The sequence below is a fragment of the Herpailurus yagouaroundi genome, unplaced genomic scaffold (genome assembly GCF_014898765.1).
Source record: "Herpailurus yagouaroundi ecotype Mexico unplaced genomic scaffold, PumYag 77, whole genome shotgun sequence".
Classification (NCBI taxonomy): Eukaryota; Metazoa; Chordata; class Mammalia; order Carnivora; family Felidae; genus Herpailurus; species Herpailurus yagouaroundi.
The window spans coordinates 17,214,449-17,235,390 of record NW_024412388.1 but is presented as its reverse complement, the minus strand read 5'-3'; the positions used below and the strand labels follow the sequence as shown (position 1 = coordinate 17,235,390).

General features: G+C 39.7%; 1 protein-coding gene across 4 annotated transcripts in view; it reads left to right on the top strand.

Annotated features, from left to right (window-relative positions):
- LUZP1 (leucine zipper protein 1) overlaps window positions 1-20,942 on the top strand; it is a 109,333-nt gene that overhangs the window by 9,711 nt on the left and 78,680 nt on the right. Inside the window, exon 1 of one of the 4 annotated variants that reach the window (XM_040464507.1) lies at window positions 19,885-20,257. The exons of the other annotated variants lie outside the window; for them this stretch is intronic. The gene's annotated coding sequence lies outside the window, so the exon portion shown is untranslated. Of the gene's footprint in view, window positions 1-19,884; window positions 20,258-20,942 lie in introns of those variants that run through there. 4 annotated transcript variants of the gene reach the window in all.

Below are 20,942 nucleotides of genomic sequence, written 5' to 3'. Positions count from 1 at the left end.
CGCCGCCGCCGCCGCCGCAGCTGTCGGCCCGCCGCGCCGGCCCCGCGTCCCGGCCGATGCTGGCCTCGCAGCCAGACCGCTGGGCCGGGAAGGAATTCAAGGCATTCGCTTTGTTTAAGTTGCCAGTAGACAGTCCTTAGGACTAATTAATGGTGGAATCTGCAGGGGGACGCGGGCGAGCCGGGCCGGGGCCGCCCCCCGCCCGCCGCCGCGGTGAACTTTCCGCAGCGCGCGCGGCCCGCCTCCCTGCGCACCCCCGCCCCTGCCCGGGCCGGGAAGGAGCCATGGCTTCCCGAAGCGCAGGAATGAAGTGCGGTTTCTGGGGCCCGTGGCCTCTGGCTGCGGAGGCTGCCTGCGGGGAACCCGGCGTCCCGGAGCGGCAGGGCTGGGGATTCGGAGCCCGTGTTGGAGCTCTCAGAGGTGCCTGCGGTTTCTCTTAATAACCTTGGAGGAGGCTCTGTGAGCCGAGAAAGACCATCTTGCTTTGGAGCATCTGTTTCTTCGCGTCAGCCCCTTTCCTAACACTGCAGAGCTTGTTGTGGCTTGTTTCGGAAATGCCGAGACCAGTGCTCACACTTGAGGGTGGGAGAAGGGAAGAGAATAGGCACCCCCCCCCCCCCCCCCCCAAAAAAAAAAAAACACACACACACACACAACACACACACTCAAAAAACCCTGCAGTGCAATCTCCGGAAAACCGGAGACGGCTTGCAGATTCGCCGTCACACCTTCACTGACTTGAATGACCTTGGGGAAAGAATTGCCCTTCTGAGCTCCTGGTGCCTTATCTGTTGGTTGAGGAGAAAACACTCTCTGGACCTCCCTGCCTTTTGGGGATATTTTGAGAGGTGGGGTTTGTTCAGGGCATTTTACAGACTGCTGCAGTTCCGGCCCAAGGCGCTGGGCTGGTGTCCGAGTTGGGGGAATTCAGATCGCCTAGTAATTTTATTAGCTCAGATTAGGGAGGGAGACGTTTGGGTGTTTAGGAGGATATTTCTCTTCGGAGTATGTTCCAGATTTTTTTCTGTCACTTTGTGTGCAGCTTCGGTGGCATTCGTGTGGCTAGATTAAATAACTCCCATAGAAAATGCTTTTGTCAGAAATAATTATTTTGCTCAGGATTCCCCTTGGGGCAGATTAAGGTTTTGCTTGATTTACTCAGAAGAATTTTCCAAGTTTCTAAAATTAAATCACTTTTCTAAACATAGTAACTAAGGTTTGAAAAACTGGAAGTAGTGGGACGGGGAAGGAGTTGATTAGAGTATGAACAAGGCAGCAGATGCGGGTTCTCTGTTGTGTGATTACTAACGGGGATTGTGGATTACCTTGATTCACAGGTATTTTCTTACTCTTAAGTAATTTAAGAGCAAGAAAGGGAACTAATGATATTGTTGAGTTGCTTACTCTGTGCCCAGGAATTGTGCTAGGTGGCATATCTCTCATATAGTCTTCGCAGCAATGCTGCGAGGTGCTAGTTGGCATCCCTGGTTCACAGATGGGCAAACTGAGGGTCAGAAGGTAAAGTGACTTTCCTAAGTTTACAAATACAGCTGGTAAGAAGCAGCGCTGGAATGCAAACCCAAGTCTGTTTCTGAGTTCCACGGTTCTCTCCGTCCTGCATAGTGCATTAGTTTCTAGGCCTTTGACTGAGCCACTGGGTCACCTTGGACTGTAGACTCAAGTCCATTAAGTCTGTTCCCCAATAGTGTTCCCCTCTTTTCTTCCAGCAAAGTTGTCAGTATGCTTTTGAGATGTTTTTGTTTTTTGGTAGAAAGACAAACATATAAGGCTGTGCTAGTTGTGTGTTCTCCATATAGTAGGTACTTAATCTTTTTTTTTTTTTTAAACGAAGGAAGCATTTGTATTGAGATACAGAGTGCCAGTGTGATCCTTGATATGGTTTATGTAATGGAAGATGATGGGTAGCTAATGGTCCTTCCACTGTAGAGGCGTGACTGTTAGGGTAACATTCATGGTCTGAAACTGAACCATTTTTCTTTCATGTAACATGACTTTTTGGGATAGTGTCAGCTTGTGAGTAAAGCATATTACTTAACAGGTAGGACCCAGATAGTCAAGCTGAAAGATGTGCTCTAAACTTTGATGCACATAATAGATGCTCAGTAAATATTTGCTGAAGATGTACATGCATTCATTTTTTAAGAATCAGCTTTATTGGGGCGCCTGGGTGGTTTAGTTGGTTGAGCGTCTGACTCTTGATTTAGGCTCAGGTCATGATCCCAGGTCTGTGGGATTGAGCCCCACTCCAGGCTCTTCTCTGAGTTTGGATCCTGCTTAAGATTCTCTTTCTCCTTCTGTCCCTCTCCCCTGCTCGTGCTCTCATTCTCTAAAATAAAAAAGAAAAATCAGCTTTGTCAAGGTCTAACTTACATACAATGAAATTCATCAGTTTTAAGTGTATAGTTTGATGAGCTTTGACAAATGTATCCAATTGTGTAATCACTGTGACTGCCATCATTGTTTAAACTGCATGTTGTTTTTAAGATATTGGTTAGCAGAGTGATCCTTGGGAATGCTGTGAAGTTTCTGTGTTCTGATTCAAACTGATGAGATCAGAGTGAGTACTAGAGAGTCAGTGTGCCAACTTTGTAGGAAACAGGGACATCGTAGTTATTTACTGGTGAGGTGTATGAGAAGAGAAAGACTGGTAGAGATAGGAACCCTGGTTATATCAGGGGAAAGAAATTCATGAGGAATCAGGCTTCATTTTAGGACAATGGGATATATGTTGTGGGGGGAAAATTACCCAAAGATTGATTAAGGAGTAGAACTTTTATTTTTGTTTTCTTTTTGAAATGCTACCACCTGAAATATAAAAAAAACTTAACATCTTTGGCTCTACTTAAGAAGTGCTTGACACATTATAGTTCAAGTAATTCTTAAGGGTGGGGATGCTATAAAATAATTGAAGGCCTTGCCCTTCCACCTATGACAGAATATCCTTAGTGTTTATGTCTAACTTCTTTTAGCTACTATTCCACAAAAGGAATACATCAGGTAGAAATTGTGTCTTTTTGGGAAGACGTAAAATTATTTTTTCCTTCTCATAATTTCTCAGGTCACTGGACCACTCCCAGTCTGTCTTGAGCTGTAGCTCAAGTCTGTCTTAGAAAAGGTTTAAAACCTCTGTTACCAGGCTTCTAGAAGCAGCCCCATTTTATCTTACTCCTGGTTTCTCCTTATCCATTCTGTTTCTACACGTTGACCGTTCTATAATCCTTCTTTTCCACTTGTCAGTCTTGAGAATGGAAACTCAGCAACCATGGGCTCTCAGTATATCATTAGGAAATAATAATTAAAATACCAGTTTACAGCTCAATATTTTGGGTGGTGATAGGGAGAAAGTAATAACTCTGTTGGTAGTTTTTATCCTCTTCTTACGTGAGGAAGCTGAGCTCAGAGCAGTTACTGCCAGAGATAGTAAGGGGTGGAGGCCATTCATTTGAGCTCATATGTGAATGGTTGCTCAAGTTTGGGATCATTTTCATTATACTCTTTGTGTATTAGGGTTGAGGGGTCAAGGGAAGAGCTTGGAAATAACCATATTAAAATATAAGCCAAAAGATAACAAGCATTGTTAATCTTTTAGGCATTGCTGTCTTTAGCTATTCCTTTCTTCTAGAGATTCTTCCTTTCATTCTAAGGCATTTATAGCTCATTTTTTAAAAAATATTTATTTATTTTTGAGACAGAGAGAGACAGAGCATGAACGGGAGGGTCAGAGAGAGAGGGTGACACAGAATCTGAAACAGGCTCCAGGCTCCGAGCTGTCCGCACAGAGCCCGACGCGGGGCTCGAACTCGTGGACCGCGAGATCATGACCTGAGCCAAAGTCGGACGCTCAACTGACTGAGCCACCCAGGCGCCCCAGCTCATTTTTTTTTTTTAATGTTTATTTATTTTTGACAGAGAGAGCATGAGTGGGGGAGGGTCAGAGAGAGGGAGACAGAATCCGAAGCAGGCTCCAGGCTCTGAGCTGTCAGCACAGAGCCCGACACGAGGCTCAAACTCACAGATTGCAAGATCGTGACCTGAGCTGAAGTCGGTCGCTCAACCGACTGAGCCACCCAGGCGCCCCTATTTATAGCTCATTTTTTATTGCTTAACTCCCTTCCCAAGTCCTGTGTTTATTCTTTATGAACATGGTACTTTGTATTCGCTGGCTATTTGACTTACCCCTTTCCCTATTTTATATGAATCTAAGAGTTTCCATCAGGTTAATCTGTCAATCATAACATATTTGGGTGTGCTCCTCTATTCCCATTTTATCTGAACAGAGTAATATTTTTAAAACATTATTAAAAACTTGCATTAAAAATTTTAAAAATCATATCTTGTTATTTAAGTTATATATAAGATATATAACATATGTTTAGAAAAATACACATGTACAATTTGATCATTTTTTTTTTTTTCCCACAAACTGAATATATCTATGTAACTGGCACCTAGGTCAAGAACTGGTACCCAGAAGTCCCTGCTGAGTTCCTTTCCAGTTCCTGCCTCCCTTTCACCTCCCTGGGTGACTTCTAACAGTGTATATTAGTTTTGCCTGTTTTGTACTTTTGTAAACTGGAATCATACAGTGCATACTGTTTTGAGTCTGGTTCCTTTTATTCAACAATATGTTTGTGAGTAGCAAAAACTTTTAAAAGTTTTTTAGGGCTTGGAATAAAAATCAGATTCAAACTCTTTATCTTGGCATATGATGTCTTGTATAATCTGGCCCCTGCCTACTATTCCAGCTTCACCTTCTGCCAGTCTTCAATCATATCAGCTTCTTATTTATCCTTGATAAGCTCTTTGCTACCACAGGGCCTTTGTACATATGGCTCTCTCTTCCTTGAACACTCTTTTCCCTGTTCTTTGTCTGGCTGCCTTCCTCAAGCCTCAGCAGATGTATCAGAAATACTTGCCCTCATCATCTTATTTTGCTAGTCCTTTTCCGTTATTCCCTGTTACTAGCATCTTTTGCCTCCCTTCACAGCACCTATCATAATTTATAATGATATATATCTGCTTGCATAATTATTATCTGCCTTCCTCACGAGACTTCACAAGAGCAGGGAACTCATCTGTTTTGTTCATTAGTGTATACCTAGTACCTGAAACAGTGACTGACATGTAGTAGGTATTTAATAAATATTTAATGATCACATTCCCATTCAGCACCTTTGTTCCCATTATCATTTGTCCTTTTCTGTTCTTATGCTGTTTAACTATTTAAACTTTTCCATCCTTCAAGGCTCAGCTCAATTCCCCTCTATGAAGTCTATGCTGACTTCATAAATTTACTTTGCAAAAGTAAATCTTCTCAACATTTTCGCATTTGTTGCTGATAACCCTCGTGTTCTTGGGAAGTTATACTGGCATGTATCTTATCTACCTTGGTGGGTCAAAAGCTCCCCCCCCCCACCAAAAAAAAAATCTTGCCGCTTGTAATGCCAATACCTTTTATGTTCTTAGTTAATTTCACTAGTCTGTATCTTTACCTAATTGGATCAGAGCTTCTTCATCAGAAGCTAAGTTGTTTTAAAAAATTTTTTTTTTCAACGTTTATTTATTTTTTTTGGGACAGAGAGAGACAGAGCATGAACAGGCGAGGGGCAGAGAGAGAGGGAGACACAGAATCAGAAACAGGCTCCAGGCTCTGAGCCATCAGCCCAGAGCCCAACGCGGGGCTCGAACTCATGGACCACGAGATCGTGACCTGGCTGAAGTCGGACACTTAACCGACTGCGCCACCCAGGCGCCCCTGAAGCTAAGTTGTTTTAGCCAGTACTCCCCTCAGTTCCTTTCACTGAGCTTTGCACATAGTAGGCCCTCAGTAGACTTTTTGATGATTGATCGTAATGATGCTTATGTACAGGTAGCAATTTTAATTTTTCAGGCTTATTTACATGGACTCCTTTTATTAGAATTTAGCTTAGTGTTTTCTCTAATCCAGAGGTTGGGAGTGCCCCAACTGCTTCAGGAGTTATAATAATTATTAGGGTGTGAAAGTACAGGAGTCCAGTCCTGTTGCCACAAAGCACATACTCCTTTGGAATCTGTGACTAGCAAAGAAGTAACTATGCACCGTTCCTTCTTGGAAAGATGCTTAATCAGTGCTTGTGTAATGCTCTCAGATTGGAGTTATTAACTGAAATGAGATATGAGGTAGTACCTCACTTGAACTATTTTGTTGAATAACATTTTATTTTGATGTCAACAATGAAAATTCCAATCCAATTAACTCTGTTTAAAACTACCTTCTCTGACTTGGGCCACTAAGCTGTCTCAGTAGTCCTTCTTCCTTTTTTATTAAAGGCAGAAGAATATATGTACTAATATTGTATATACTTACTTTAAACCAATTTAAATGCAAATTTAAATTAGTAGTAACTGGGATGATTTAACTTAATATACATGTGGTACAATTGGGTGATAAATGTAAATTAAAAAAAATTTTTTTTAATGTTTATTTACTTTTTTTGAGAGAGAGAGACAGTGTGAGTGGAGGAGGGTCAGAGAGAGAAGGAGATGCAGAATCTGAAGCAGGCTCCAGGCTTTGAGCTGTCAGCATAGAGCCTGATGTGGGGCTCGAACCCACGGACTGTGAGATCATGACCTGAGCCGAAGTCACATGCTGACCAGCTGAGCCACCCAGGCGCCCCAAATGTAAAATATTTTAAAGAGGTGCCTAATATGTATTTTAATGATTATTTTGACTTTTTTTTTTTAAAGTTCATTTATTCACTTAGAGAGCTAGAGCCTGCGCTCTTGCAAATAAGGAAGGGAGAGAATCCCGAGCAGGCTCTGTACTGCCAGCATGGAGCCCAACGAGGGGCTCCAACCCACGAACTGTGAGATCATGACCTGAGCCAAAACCAAGAGTCTGACGCTTAACTGACTGAACCACCCAGGTGCCCCTTGACTTTTTTTTTTTTTAATTTAAGTAAACTCTGCACCTAGCATGGGGCTTGAGCTCATGATCCAGGGATCAAGAGTTGCATGCTCTACAGACTGAACCAGCCAGGTGCCCCATTTTGACTTTTCTGGTGGAATTATACCAGAAGATTGTGGGGTAATTTAGTAGTTGTTTTTATGGAAACATTGGAGCAGAGGTACTTAAATTTCTGAGAGATGTTGGAGTAATTTTGTTCAGAGTCTTCTGTTATTTTTGTCTCTAACTTACTTTATAAATGTTTTATAAAACCAGTCTATTTGCTTTTTACCCTTTTTACTCCAACTAGGTCAAAATAAGAAGTATAATTAAAATGCATTTACATTTATCCATACTTTAGAGCACCACTGGACTTCATTAACTAAAAGTTTTCTTTTGAAATGTGAGGAGACAAGTGATAAACTATGGGAATTCATTATAAGAAGTGACTTTCAGTGTGGATTACAAAGGTAGTGTGTACACAACCCAATCTCTTAGAAATTCACAGCAGAATTGGTTGTAACATTGGCTTCTAGGCATCAGGAGATCTTAGAGTATGTTTCTGAATCATTCACTTTTAGTCAAGTAAACTTTTATTAAGTGTGGTTTGTTGTATTCTGATTCTTTGACAATTGGTTATCTATTTGTGTCTTAGTTTCATTCCTTGACCATTTTGATTAGATAGTGCTTTACGTTTTGAGATTATTTAAAACTACATGGTTCCAGTTCTGCAGCCTCAGAAAGCCTCATTTTTTCCATCTTTATAATGGGGAGAGTGGTTGTGAGGATTAAGTAATTTAATGTACAGAAGCATTTAGGTCATAATGCCTGGTACACAGTAACTATTAGTCGTTTCAGTTTTACATTTTTGTTTACCCAAAGAAAAGAAGAAAAATTTCCTCTTTTCATTATTTTTAAAATTAATGTGATTTAGTCTAAAGTCAGATAACCTCTTTATATACTGGGCAGACAAGAAAACACTCAAGAATTTTTGGGGCGCCTCGATGGCTCAGTCTGTTAAGCATCTGACCTTGGCTCAGGTCATGATCTTGCCGTTTGTGAGTTCGAGCCCCACGTCAGGCTCTGTGCTGACAGCTCAGAGCCTGGAGCCTGCTTCGGATTCTGTGTCTCCCTCTCTCTCTGCCCCTCTCCTGCTCATGCTGTGTCTCTGTCTCTTAAAAGTAAATAAACGTTAAAAAAAAACTCAAGAATTTTTAAAAGCTTAATTTTAACTTTACTAATTTTTTTAATGTTTATTTATTTACTTTGAGAAAGGGAGGGAGAGAATCCTAAGTAGGCTCCACACTGACACGAGGCTCCATATCACAACCTGTGCCAGTATCAGGAGTGGGACACTTAACCTACTGAGCCACCCAGGTGACCCTTAACTTTACTAATTTCTGATGAAGCTAAGTAGCTTTCTCAGTGACTAGTTTGTTTATTCATTTGAGAGAGAGAGCGAGCATATGGGAAAGAGGGGCAGAGTGAGAGAGAATCTCAAGCAGGCTCCGCACCCAGGGCAGAGCCCATGGCAGGGCTCCATCCCTTGACCCTGGGATCTTGACCTGAGCCAAAATCAAGAATCGGAAGGTCAAATGACTGAACCACCCAGGCACCCATCAGTGACTAGTTTAATTTCCTTTATTAATCTATTTTCCTTGAATGACTCACCCTTAGCCCAAATATTGGCTATGTGGTTATGATTGGTACAAGGGAGAGACAATTTCTGGATGTTTTAGTCAGTTCTTCATCACTTAAAGATAGACCCTACAACTGGAAATTGAGACTAGTGGTGAGATAATATATGAGAATATTTCAAACCATTGTAGTTGTTGAAAATTATTTATTTTTCTTTTGAAAATTATTTAAAAATAATTTTTAAAAATTATAAAGTAAGAATTATTTGAAAATCTGGTTATGGAATTTTTGGATAGTGATACTTATATTGTTAGCCATTTACTTTTGCTTTTTCTAAGTACAGATCACAAATGATTTTATAACATTATTTATGATATTTGTCAGGTACTATCTTTTTAAAAAATTTTTTTTTTTAACGTTTATTTATTTTTGAGACAGAGAGAGACAGAGCATGAACAGGGGAGGGTCAGAGAGAGGGAGACACAGAATCTGAAACAGGCTCCAGGCTCTGAGCTGTCAGCACAGAGCCCGACGCGGGGCTTGAACTCACTGACCGAGAGATCATGACCTGAGCCGAAGTCGGCTGCTTAACCGACTGAGCCACCCAGGCATCCCTGTCAGGTACTATCTTAAGCATTTTATGTACATTGTTTCATTTACTCGTTCATTTAATCAATATTTATTGAGTGCCCGCCATGTGTCAGGCACATAATCTTATTTAATCCTCACCACACCCATGAAATAGATATATTGTTTATTATTTTAGCCCCATTTCACAGATGAGGAATTGGGGCACAGAGAAGCTTTGTATTTTGTCCAGTGTCACAAAATCGTCCAGGGTCAGATTTGGCATTTTTAAAAAATTTTGAATGACAGTTGCTAAAATCTAGGCATAAGTTACTTCTATGTCAGATTTTTTTCTTTAGAAGGATATATATATCTATATAACTTTATAAAATAGGCTTCAAGGCCAGCACAGAGCTCAGTGCAGGGCTTCAACTCACCACCTTGACATCAAGACCTGAGCTGAGATCAAGACTGACTGACTACCCAGGTGCCCCTATATATGTATTTTTTTTTAAGATTTTATTTTTAAATAATCTCTATACCCAGTGTAGGGCTTGAACTCATAACCTGGAGATCAAGAATCGCATGTTCCACCAACTGAGCCAGCTAGGTGCCATTTTAGAAGAAGGAAATACATATATATTAGGGCGTGCGCACACACACACACTCACGCTCACACACAGGGGAGAGGGAGAGGGAGAGGGAGAATCCCAGGCAGGCTCCACACTGCCAGTACAGAGCCTGAGGATGAGCGGCTTGATCTCACTGTGAGATCGTAACCTGAACCGAAATTAAGAGTCAGATGCTTAATCGACTGAGCTACTCAGGTGCCCCTAGGAGAAGGATATTAATCAAATTTTGAAGTATGTGGTAAATAGGTTACAGTCAAAGTACTTAGAGTAGGATGTGTTAGGCTAGGTAAGTTAAGCTAGGATAATTTCCTCTCTTTCACCAAATCCATCTCAAAACAAAAACCAACAAAAGAACAAAAGACAACTTTGAAGTTCCTTCATTTGGAGAATTCCAATTTACCCAAACTAGCCTGAACCAAATGTAAATTTTCAAGAAGAATGGATGTAAATAACTGTATTAAATACTGTTGCTTCAGAGGCACTCTGGGAGCCAGTGTTATGGAAGCATGATAGTTTAATTGTTGAAATTAAACAACCTCAGTTATTAATCCACAGTATCAACTTTGCTGATTTTTACATAGAACCTCTTTTCAGGTTTTCAGTTTTGTTAGCTGTAGTTTTATGGTTGTCTCTGAGGGGTATCTATAAGGTAATATGACTGCTTTTTGAAAACCAATATCAGAAGTTTCCAAAAAGAAGCAATTATATATTTATTTTAATGAGACTTCCAAACTGAAATGTTTGGTGTACTTCTTTTGGATTTGCCTTTAGAGCATATTGCACATTCAATCCTGACAAGTCTTCATTTTGGGAGAGTTATATTTAACTTTTGAAGATAAGCAAGTCTGGTGAATGAAGTGAGTAATCAGTTATGGTTTTTGGTAATACATGAGATATAATTCTAAGAGGTGGACACTAGGATTTTTGTGTGAGCCTTGTGTGTAAGGCTTGTCTTTGAGCATCTGCAAATAGAATTATAAGAAGGTTTTGAGCCTTGGCGGCATTGTAGGATGAGTCTTGCTTCCCAAGATGACTTAAATAACAGCACTGATTTTGAACCTGTATAAATAGAAATCACTGTTTGAATATAACTTGCTTAATGTATTCTTGATGGAATTGAAATTCTCTATAATAAAAGCATTATCTTGTATTAATATCAATATTTTACATATAGCCTTTAAAAATTAGTTTCTTTTGGGGCACCTGGGTGTCTCAGTCAGTTAAATGCCTACTCTTGATCTCTGATCAGGTCATGATCTCATGGTTCCTGAGATCGAGCCCCGTGTTGGGCTTTGTGCTGACAGTGTGGAGCCTGGTTGGGATTCTGTTTCTCTCTCTCTCTCTCTCTCTCTCTCTCTGCCCCTCCCCTGTTCTCTCTCTCTCTCAAAAATAAATAAACTTTAAAAAAATTGGTCTCTCTTTTTCTGTCTAAAAAGTAAGTATTTTAAAAAAGAAAAGAGTCTGCTGAGAGGCAAATATATATAGGAACAGATGTGAACTTCATTATGATTAAAAGGTGAAATATATTTTCTTGACCCACTTACCCAGGCATTATGTGTGTAGACTTTCTGTAAGACTGAAAGAGTTCAGATAGAAAAATGGTATCATTTACCTTGCTCTGATAACGTTTCCTGTTTCTAAAAATAAAGAAATCTCTGGTTTTATCTAGTTTCAAGTTTACTGGGTAAGTTAAATGCTGAGCAAGATAAATGTAGTTAATTTTTGGCTCTTTAAACCTTGGAATAGCTTTATCACAAATGTGCTGTCTTCCCAATTACCTGGGGGTATTTATCTTATTTAGGCCATCTTAGTGATTTGTGTCTAGTATCAGTGAATAAGCAGAATTATAATTGAAAATTTTCTAAGGATTCTTAGTCATTGAGGAATAATAATAAAACCTAACATTTATGGACTATGTGCCAGCCACTGTATTTAAGTGCTTTTTATATCTTTATTTAATCTTACTCTCAACAGTCCCTTGGGGTAGGTACTATTATTATCCCTGTTTAATAGATGAAAAATCCTTAAGATAAGAGATCAGTTTGCCTAAAGTCAACCCAACTGGTGAATGCCAAGCTAGGATTTGACTCCTGAGTTTGCTGTTGAATGTTACAATGAGCACATGACGATTTTATGAACTGTGTGCATTTAAGATCACTATTCCCTGAGTAAATGAGGTCAACATTGGCTTATGTTCCCTAGCATAGGAAGAATATCATTTTTAGATCTTGATAAACTTAAAGATGTATTAAATATCTTTAAAATGGAAGACTGCTCCAGATACACAGAAACTGAATGAGTATTGAAGATAGTACCAAGGTAGTGTAGGTTTTTTGTGTGACAAAGAAATGGTTGCTGGTAGGTTTATATCAGGAATAGCAGTTTTTATGCTTTCTGCCACAGCTGTACTGGAGTATGATAGGAAATATTCGTAATACAATTTTATAAAATGATATACTTTCCAACTAAATTTTTTTTTTTTGTAGGAATTTGAGGACTGATGATTATGTTAGGCTTGTTTTAAAACTTGATCCAGAAGTGATTTGAAAGAGACTATCAGAATCCTAAAGAAGTCTGATGAAAAAATAGTTGGGTTGGTAGTGAGGCAGTTAATGGAGCAGGGAGAAATAATAAGGTAGGAGGGATAAAATTTCAGATCATAAAAGCCAAGAAGAGCGGGATTAGAGCAGAAATAGGGGAGGTAGGTGGCTGTTCATTAAGTGGGTATAATCCAGAAGAGTGCAGAGAATCTTTATGGAAGAGAGGTAGAGAGGAGACAAGGAACACTGGCTTCATTTACATTTTTTGTCAGTTTCACATCAAATTTAAAAGCCAATAATTTAGTCTATTCAATTTATAGTATCTGTTTTATATTCAACTCAGGGCTAATTAATGTGGACAAAACAAAAAGACCAAAAAAGTGCTGTATATATAGCCTTTGTTTCTAAGGAATTTAAAATTCTAATTGGGGAGACAGTACCTGGTTTTTGAAACAGTTCTATGGCAGGGGCGCCTGGGTGGCTCAGTCGGTTAAGCATCCAACTTTGGCTCAGGTCCTGATCTTGCAGTTCGTGAGATTGAGCCCTGCGTCAAGCTCTGTGCTGACACCTCAGAGCCTGGAGCCTGCTTCGGATTCTGTGTCTTCTTTCTCTGCCCTTCCCCTGCTCATGCTGTCTCTCAAGAATAAATAGACATTAAAATAAATAAATAAATAAATAAAAACAAACAGTTCCATGACAATATTGGATCATATGTAAATGCCACAATGGGTGATACTGACTGTTGATTCCAGAGCTTGGATTTCATAAACCAGTCATATTTCAAAAGAACTTTTTGTTTTCTAAGTAAGGACACAAAATTGAAAAACTAACTTTTTGTCTAATTACCACTGTTTCATAAAAGATGGAACATTTTAAAACAGTTAAGTGAAAGGGCATAGTCTCAGCTGAAAGTTTTTATATTGAGTAATTTAGCCGTATGGAAAATTTAGTATTCTTTGGTGAAAATGTCACAATCTATGGCACAGTGGTAAATGCTCTAGGAGGTCTGTTGTTATGCTATGGACTTATGTCAAAATGACAGGTAATAGTTTAGTGAGATTAGTCTGGGCTGAAGTGGTCTGTGAGGTCTTCATGGAGTCAGACTAGAGTTTTACAATGATAGGATATGAATAGACAGAAAGGAGGGGGATGGTTTTCCAGGCCAGGGCAACACAAGAACAAAGATACTGAGGTTGGGATAAACTTATATTATTGACTAGACCCAAGAATACTTGTCTACTCCACCCTTGAGGATCACTGTTGGGGCAGCCTTGACCTGGCAACCTTGTTTTCCTCCTTCAGACATCTGTAGTTGCTGGGAGCCCCCACTTGGTCTATATAGCAGGCATGCCAACCCCACAGCCAGACTAGGATCTGAAATGGCAGTGGGGGTGGGGCCTCGGGCTCTCCTTGGATAGTGTTAGTCTCTCATGAGCTGATCCTGACCTATGTTGCTCCCAAAGTAGCTTGGCCCCCTGCCTGCCCCATAGGCAGCACCTAACAAGTAAACACACCTAAATAGTCATCTACCACAAAGATGCCTGTGAGGAGGTAGGCCTTCTCACCTGCTGTCCTACTAAACAACTGCTTTGGTGCCAGGGAATATCACCAGGGGAGGAGAGGGTGTCCAAGAGTGGGGACTTCTGTTGTAAAAGAGGCCTCCCAGGCCACTTAACTCAGGGAGGATCACCATTTTTCTCTGCCTGGATTAGCTTGGATGCCAGCCAGGCTGTTCCATCCATCCATCTACTCAGAACCGTGTCTCCTCTGTGGGGTCCCGTATGGGATTGTGAGGCGTGGGGTGGTGAGGAAGAGCTGTAAGTGAGTGCTGGGGAAGAAGGAGCTCTGCATGCGTCAGGGCCAGGAGGTCAGACCTTACACTCAGTACACTGGCCGCAGGCGCAAGCCCCGCTTCTAAGGGGTTAGCTTTATCTAGTTGCTAAGCGGTTACCTGTATCTAGTTGGACACCTCGGGATCCACACAGTTGCAAATTGGAAGTTTTCTGTTGAAGTGTTTACTTCAGCTGAAAAAATAATGTTTCAGAAAAGTTTTCAAGTTCCAACAGTTTTTATTCACTACTGAAAGTTCTGAAAGCATCTTCTTTCATTCTAAAAACAATAAGCCACTTTCTGTGGACTATGGAAAAAAAAGAATACTTGCCTGCTCCAAGAATAGAGTTTAGATTATGGACTAGGAGGAGATAAGATTAGTGTGGTAATGCTCAGATTATGAACAGTCTTGAACATTATACTGAGGAATTTGGACTTGCTCTTGCTACCACTTAGGAACCACTGAAGGTAAGGCACTGATAAATTAGGAATTGTAGACTGATTAATCAGGAGGTGTTATATAAATTATTGGAAAGGAAGCCAGTTAAGGATTTTTGTAGAAATTCAGGTGTGGTTTTCTATCTATCAAGACCTGAATTTAGGAGTTAAAAAAAAAAGTATATTAGAAGTTTTGAAGAAGGGAGAGTTAGGAGTTAATGATGTTATGGAGAAAGAAAGTAAGCTCTAAGGTTATGAGACTAGTAGAGCTGGTGGCATTTGTGATATTAGTTAACTAAAGTTGGGGAGGACCTAAGGGGTTAGCCTTTTTGCCTCAGATTCTCTGCTGTGTTACTCTATATCCACATGCTTTTTTGACATCATTTATTTGAGATATATTGAGATTCTCTAAAATTCCCTTGGGATTGAACTGGAAGTTAAAAGGTTTCCTTTTTGGAAACACTCATTTAGAGGAAATATATATAGTATATTTCAAACCACTGAACATTGTATAAGTTCTTAGTTATGGAAATTGTACCCTAATAAATATCATTGTTAGTTAGATTATCAGATTATCAGGTGCAGAGGGATTTTTGGAATTTTTGTTACTTTAGAATGTTTTCATTTAGCAGAATTTGTCCTCTATATATTAACAGATTAATATTATCATTTCATTAACATCTACTATATATCAGGATCTGATGTCTACTATTTAAAACTACTGCATGAAATAGGTATTGTTACTCCTACTTTATAGATGAGGAAACTGAAGCTCAGAGAGGGTTTGAGAAATGTCCCTGGGGGAGAAGTAGAGTTAGGATTCAAGATCTCTGTGACACAGAATCTATGTTCTTTCTTCTTCTCTGTTCTTGGATTAGGGGTCATAAGAATAGGAATAAGGAGAGGAGGGTAAGATAGATTACCCAGATTAGACAGTAATTCAAATCAGTGAAGTGCTACCCAAATATTAACTGGTGTTATCTGGCCTTTTCCACCCTGTCTGCATGTGCAGGGGTGGGAGTGGGGATGGTGTAAAAGACCAAATATGATCTAGCCATAGTTCTAGTCAAGGACATTCACTTATCTTTTGGATAATGTCTCTCAAAGCCTTTTGTACAGCTTTCAATAAACCCTTTATAAAAATGTCCAATTCAGAAAATAAAACAATTATTGACAGTTCTGCAAATTGCTGGCCTGGCAAATGAAATCTAAGGAAGTTTCAGGGGCCAGCTTCTGAGAAAGTGGGATTGAAGGTCATTCCCCTTGAAAATGTAGTTAGTGCTGGACACTAGCTGTCATTGATACATAGCACAATTTGGGGGATGTTCCTCTCTTCATTCTCCCTGTCATCCACACCCATAAAAGTTTTTAGTTTTTCTTCATGTGTGCTGGTGTAATTTCTTCAAAGTTCTCTCCTTTCATTTTTAAAAAGATTCCCCCCCCCCCCCCCCCCTCTCTCCACCTCATTCCTGATGTTCCTTTACCAGCTGCTTGTATTGGGGCTAGTAGAACCTGTGCACAAATGTGAGCAAAGTCCTAGGTTCTTAATTTTTTCTCTCAACATCAACATCTCCTAACCCATAACTGAAAACAAGTTTTTTTCCTCTGATGAATGCTGTTATTTGTAGTTTTGTTGGTCGAATACTTTGCCACTCCTTGGACAGTGGGAACAATTAATGTATTTCTAGTCCTTCACTGTCACTTCTAGATCATTGTTTTGCCATTTTTGCATGGCTTCTGATTTTTCAAAGTTCCTGCCATTTGCTCTCCTCTCTTTTAATTGTGTTTGGTGACTTTCAGGATGCACATGGATCACTTTTCTTCCCCATCCCATTTCCTAGTACGTACTTTGTCTAGTACCTCAGTTTTGTCAATTACTGTCTCATCCTTAACTCTCTTTATTGAGTCCTTCCTTTGAGAATTGGAATACACTGAAGTCTTTTCTATCTTAAAGAAAACCCTCTGCCTTTCTTTTAGAGTTATTGCCATATTTTTTTCTCTTTTACTCTCAAACATCTAAAAAAAGAGTATTCTGTATACTGCCTTTTCATTTACACTGGTTTTTTAGTATCTTTCCTGTCTTGTTTCTGCTCCCAATACTTTACCGTAAGTGCCCTTTCAAAACACCCAGTGCCCATATATTCCGTCATTTTCATAGCCTTTGTCTTCCTTAATCTCTCTTCAGTATTGGAGCTATTGATCATCATCTTCCTTGGACCTATGTTCTTTGACTAGGAGTTAAAAATATTTGTGTTTGGCCCCATCTAGCCTGGTAAGGCCATTTTACGTGGAACTTGGCTGGTTGTTTGACTCTGATGTTCATCTTGGGACCTGTACTGACTAGCAGAGAAGGGGTGGAGCTGGTTGGCACTGTGCATCTCATAGTGCTCTGTACCCTGTGGACTTTTAAGTAAATAATTTATTTGACTTGCTAGTCTTCCTGTTCTCTCTCATCCTCTCTCCCTAATCCTGCTATGGCTTGTTTGTAAAATGGATTGCCCACTTCTGCTCTTGACTCTGGTTATATACTATAGTATATAAAAGCATACATGTCTTTTTAATTTAATTTTTAAATGTTTATTTTGAAAGGAGAGCGAGTGTGAGCGGGGGAGGGGCAGAAAGAGAGGGAGAGCAAGAATCCTAAGCAGGCTTCCCACTGTCAGAGCAGAGCCCAGTGCAGGGCTTGATCTCACAAACCCTGGGATCATGACCTGAGATGAAATCAAGAGTTGGACGCTCAACCAGCTGAGCCACCCATGTGCCCCAGACATGTCTTTTTATAGAGCAGACTTTGGGAAAGAATGGTATGAATTAAGTTCTTTGGTAAACTCATGTGAGATTTGAAATGCTCCAGAAAACTTGGGAAAGTTTAATGAATATCAAGTAGTGGCCTTAATGAGAAAATTTTTATGCCTTCTCTTTTATTTTAGTATTTTCGTGGAAGGCTATTTCTGGGGGAAAAAACAGATTCTATCGCAGCAAAAATAATTACACTGAAATCTCAGTATAATAGAATTTCTAAGCCCCATGTATTTTTAGGGGTATTTGCTATAATAACACTGTACTGTTACAGTTCCCTGGAGTTTGGAGTTAGGATTTTGACCTGAATTTGCCAAAACAGTTTCAGAAAGTTGTAGAGATAGCTGAGAGGTAGTGGCATGAGCAAATGTGGGTTAGGCTAATAGAAATTTAGTAGAGCAAATTTTTGAGATGACATGATTTTTTTGAGAAGGAAACAGTATTGAGTAATGCCACTTTTTGTTGTTGTTTTGCTATGTTAAATGACCATTGAAGGCTTGTATCCCGAAATTTTTTTTATCCTTAGAGATTTGAGTCATTCTCTGTTCTTAGATGTTTATCACCTTCCTGTACAGGAAATGGAATTATTCAGCCTAGAGAGATGATAAAGAGCTTTGGACAGAGTCTGGAGGTTCTGGTTCAGTTTTTGTCATTATTTACCTATATATAGACTTGAGCAACTCACTTTACTCTTTGGGCTTCATATTTGTCAAATGAGAAGATGAAGTAAATAATTTCTGAAAAGATAACTACCATTTTAATTTGAGATGTTTTGATAAAAATCCATTCACAATGACTCTCAAAGTCAATTTACCAATTAGACGTGATAATTTGTACTGATAAGTTCGTGACAATTTGTATTAAGAGATAAGAGTTTACAGTATATCGTTTGACACGTAAGAAATACAGTGGAGCTATAACTTCAAAATGGTAGAATAGATGCTCACATCAGCAGCAGTGTTAAATGGATTATAAATTTACTAGAGCGGTGCCTGGCTCAGTCAGTTATGTGTCTGACTCTTGATTTCGGCTCAGGTCATGATCTCATGGTTTGTGAGTTTGAGCCCCATGTCAGCATGGAGTCTGCTTGAGATTCTCTCTCTCCCTGTCTCTGCCCCTCCTCTGCTCACGTGCTTTCTCTCTTTCAAAAATAAATTAAAAAAAAATTTACTAGAGAACATGACTGAACTATGGAGATCCTAAAATGTGAAATCACATGGAAAACAGGTAAAATGGCAGAGTGAAATAATATTAATAGTAGCTAATGACATTTGGTTAGCACTTACTCTATGCCGGCCACTATTCTCAGATGATTTTATAACGCATTGAGTCCTTAAATAATTCTGTATGGTAGTTACTATCCCCATTTTACACGAGGACACTGAAGCACAGTTAAGCAGCTTGTCCATATGGCTATTAAGTGACATATTGTATGACTAGGTTTGTGTGACTCCAGAGTCTCTGTTCCACATACATGTATGTGTTACATGTTAACATCAAGAGTGCATACACATGAAGGTATATAGTGGTGGGAACAAAGTATAATTCATATATTCAATGTTTGACTAGGTTATTGTGTTTGCTTCCTTAAGCCATGTGTTATAATATCTTAACATAATTTTCATTACACGTTACAATTATATTATTTTAGTAATATTCACTCACATTTACTGACTATATGGCTTGGGTTTGAATTCCAGCCCTACCACATGATTTTTGTGTAAACTTGGGAAAGGAACTCTACCTCTTTGTGCCTCAATGTACTCATTTGAAAAATGGAGTTAGTAATACCTGCCTCCTAGTGTTGTGAGAAATAAATGAGTTGATGCAAAGGGCTTAGAATGACAGGAAGTAAACATGTAGTAAATGTTGGCTGTTAAGCTTTTAACTTTTCCAAGTACCTTAAATACCATTTCCTTCAAATAACGTTCCTTTTTTTTTTTTTAAGTTGATTTTGAGAGAAAGCTAGTGCACCTGTGCACAAGCGGGGGAGGGGCAGAGAGAGGGAGAGACAGAATCTTAAGCAGGCTGCATGCCATCAGTGCAGAGCCTGATGTGGGGCTCAAACCCACGGACTATGAGATTATGACATAAGCTGAGATCAAGAGTCAGATGCTTAACCAACTGCAACACCCAGGCACCCCTCAAATGACATTCCTATGTGAGAGGTAGGGTCTAGAGTCTAGCCTATTTATTTCATTTATTTATTTTAAATGTATTTATTTATTTTGAGAGTGTGAGCACATGTTTGTGTGAGCAGGGAAGGGGCAGAGAGAAAGGGAGAGAGAGAATCCCAAGCAGGCTCCATGTTGTCAGTGCAGAGCCAGATGTGGGGCTTGCTCTCACGAACGGTGAGATCATGACCTGAGCTGAAAATCGAGTCAGATGCTCAACCCCCTGAGCCACCCAGGCACCCCTAGGGTCTAGCATATTTAGACCTATTTTACAAATGAGAATTCCATGAAGCAAGTTGTCTTAAGGACACCAGGTCAGAATTAAATGGAATAAAATTTAAAAGGTTATTTAACCCTGGTCTGAAAGAGAAAACAAATGGCTTGGGATGAGTGTCGTGTAATAGTCACCTCTCTTGTATAAGTAGGACAAGTCTGTGGTGTTTGGAATGGGAAGGAAGATCATTCCTAGCTACTCATTTCTTGTTCCAGTCCTTGATTCACTTCCGCTCTTAGAGGGGGATGTTGCTGCGTCATTCCTATGTCCTGGTGTAGCCATCTAGCAAGCTGAGAAACAACATTTGAAGGGTATCAGATTGGCTGGGAACTGAGAAAAAACAGTGTACCTTTTCTATGTGGAAGAAAAGGTAAAACGAATGGGAGACGTGAACTACTAGTATGAGCTGATGCTGTCATGTGAGTTTTATGGATTTAACTCTTGACCTGCTTCAACTGAATCCCAATCTTGTGTCGTGTGTCAGTTTTCTGCAGTTGTTTAGAGGCATTTTTAGGATTTAAAATGCTTCTAGCTTTTTTTTTTTTCTTAAACCGGTTTTATGCGGCTTGATACATCTCAGCTGTCAGCACTTGATTTTGCTGCAGTATGTACTGCATGCTCTCTGCATTGCTGTAACCAGATCTTGGTAAGACTTGCCGTTCCATCTCTTTGACGAAAAGATTTCTGTGCATCTCTTTTCAGGCTAGTTTGCTGTAGCATTGGAGGCTCTTCCCTACTCCTTGGAAAAACCTAAAAAGCGTTTCTGTTTTGAGAAGTGACCTTGTGTTGGGGTTTCTCTTGGCCAGGATTTCCCCAGCTAACGGCTGTTAGCTTTCCCTTAGCTCTAAAACATAGGAACAGTGTCTTCAGCAAATGTATATTGTACCTGTCCATGCAAGAGACTACTACTAGTCACTGGAAATGCAGAGTATAAAAATTGAAGCATATTGCATTAGAGTGAATAATGATTAAGGATAGATGAAGCAATACTATATCAAGGGAGTTTTAGAATCATGCAGACCTTGATTTAATTCCCCGTTCTGCCTTTTATTCCCAATGTGACCCTGGTCAAATTGCTTACCTTTCCCAAATCTCAATTTTCTC